Below are 2500 nucleotides of genomic sequence, written 5' to 3'. Positions count from 1 at the left end.
CGGGGACTTCATCCATACTCGCTCAAGCAGCTGAGCGGCTTACGAATGAGAATTCTGGGACCCTGGAAAAGCCTGCAATGGAGGCAATAAAGGCTTGGCTTAACGGCGAGGGCCAACATGATGCCCTCGTAGAAACTGCCACAGCATTGATGCTTTGTCCGATGAGATTGGTGAAAAACAAAGGCAAACGTTCAAAACCCGAGAACGACATTATTAAACCCAGGATATTACCCACACGATCTTGGATGAAGAAGAGAGCGGAAAAACGAGGAAGCTTCATGAAGCACCAGAAGCTCTTCTTTAAGAACCGTTCTCTTCTTGCGTCCTTAGTCCTGGATGGCACTGAACGTCATGAATGCCGAATCCCGAACGCAGATGTATATCGTTTTTACTGCGAAAAATGGGAGAAGGTGTTGCCATTCAATGGCCTGGGCCAATTTAAGTCATCAGGTGTTGCAAATAACGAATACTTTGAGCCCCTAATTTCGGTGGAGGAAGTTCAGACTGCCATACGGGCCATTAAACCAACGTCAGCAGCTGGGCCAGATGGCCTAACAAGGGCTGCAATCTGTGCTGCCGACCCCGAGGGTCGGACACTGACAGCCCTATTTAATGCATGGATGATTACAGGAATTATTCCCAAAGAGTTGAAAAAGAATAGGACGATTCTTATTCCTAAGGTTATGGACGATGAAAAGCTGAAAGAATTGGGGAACTGGAGACCAATAACGATCGGTTCAATGATTCTGAGATTATTTTCCAGAATAATGACTGCACGTCTTGCTCGTGCTTGTCCCTTAAACCCAAGGCAGCGTGGTTTTATAGCGGCATCTGGCTGCTCTGAAAATCTTAAGGTGCTACAGGACCTTATGAGACATGCTAAGAAATTGCACAGGCCGTTGGCTGTCATGTTTATCGACATAGCGAAAGCTTTTGACTCAGTTTCGCATGCTCATATTTTATGGGTGTTAAGGCACAAGAAAGTAGATGAACACGTGGTGGGCATCATCCAGAACGCCTACGATCGGTGTACGACCTCGTTCAAAAGCAATGGCGAGTCGACTCGAGAAATTAGCATACGTGTTGGTGTCAAACAGGGTGACCCCATGTCACCCCTGCTCTTCAATCTTGCCATGGACCCTTTGATATGCACCTTAGAGTCACACGGAGTTGGGTACTCCATTGATACCGACCACGTGACAGCTCTTGCGTTTGCTGATGATTTGGTGTTGGTGAGCGAATCTTGGGTTGGTATGGCCGCCAATCTAGCGATCTTGGAATCATTTTGTGGGCTATCGGGATTGGAGGTTCAGGCCAGAAAGTGCCAGGGCTTCATGATAAGCCCAACCAAAGATTCATATACGGTGAACAACTGCGACCCATGGACTATCAAAAATAAAGATGTCCATATGATCCAACCTGATGAATCAACGAAATACCTTGGTCTGAAAATTGGCCCTTGGACTGGCACTATACAGCCTGATCTACATTGTCAGCTAAAGACATGGATCTCGAAAATCGATGAGGCGCCTCTGAAGCCAACTCAGAAGGTTGAACTACTCAATGCCTATGCCCTACCCAGATTGTTATATCCTGCAGACCACTCGGACTGCAAGCAATCAACTCTCCGTGGGTTGGACCAAGAGATTAGAAAGGCGGTAAAAGGATGGCTCCACCTTCCCGCTTCAACTTGTGATGGACTGTTATATGCCAGAGCCCGAGACGGAGGCCTTGCCATCTTGAAACTGGAAAAAACAATCCCTTCGGTTCAAGTTAGAAGGCTGCAACGTATAGCAAACTCGTCCGATGCTATCACCCGTAATATTGTGTCCTCGCAGGGTATGGAGGAAGAATACCGTAATTTGTGGGTACGAGCAGGGGGTGACAGTGATGCAATCCCAACATTCGTTCTCAGGGACTCGGTGTCAAAAGAACCTGTATATCCGAGACCCTGCGATTGGAGGGAGCATGAATTTCAGAGATGGTGCGAAAAGCCGGTTCAAGGAAGGGGCATTGTAAACTTTGCGCATGATAGAATCAGTAATGCTTGGTTGAGGCCATGGTGCGGCTTTAAACAATGCTTCTTTATCGCAGCACTACAACTAAGGGCAAATATTTACCCAACAAGAGAAAGCTTGAACAGAGGCAGAGATGGGGCCTTACGTTCCTGCAGGAAATGCTCTGCCAGACTCGAGTCCCTTTCGCACATTCTCGGTCAATGTCCTGCAGTACAGAAAGCAAGAATTGCGCGACATAACAAGATCAGTAACATTCTGGCAGACGAAGCGGCTAGATTGGGCTGGTCTGTATACAAAGAGCCACGGTTCATATCCGAGACGGGAGAGATGAGAAAGCCTGACCTCGTGTTTGCAAAAGATGAGGAGGCGGTTGTGATCGATGTCACCGTCCGTTTTGAGCTTTCAAAGAATACCTTGTCAGATGCTGCCTCGCACAAAGTTTCGTACTATACCCCTCTTGGTGATCAAGTCAAAGTGCTGAC

The 2500-nt window shown here is 47.5% G+C and overlaps 1 pseudogene; it reads left to right on the top strand.

The window, feature by feature from the left end:
* The window catches only part of LOC142917779 (28S ribosomal RNA), a 10099-nt pseudogene that overhangs the window by 4049 nt on the left and 3550 nt on the right, over positions 1 to 2500 (top strand).

This window comes from Petromyzon marinus, unplaced genomic scaffold (assembly GCF_048934315.1).
Source record: "Petromyzon marinus isolate PM22_M1 ecotype Great Lakes invasive population unplaced genomic scaffold, UKy_Petmar_22M1.pri1.0 PM_G_Scaffold_52, whole genome shotgun sequence".
Taxonomy (NCBI): Eukaryota; Metazoa; Chordata; class Hyperoartia; order Petromyzontiformes; family Petromyzontidae; genus Petromyzon; species Petromyzon marinus.
This window is presented reverse-complemented; position numbering and strand designations above follow the sequence as displayed.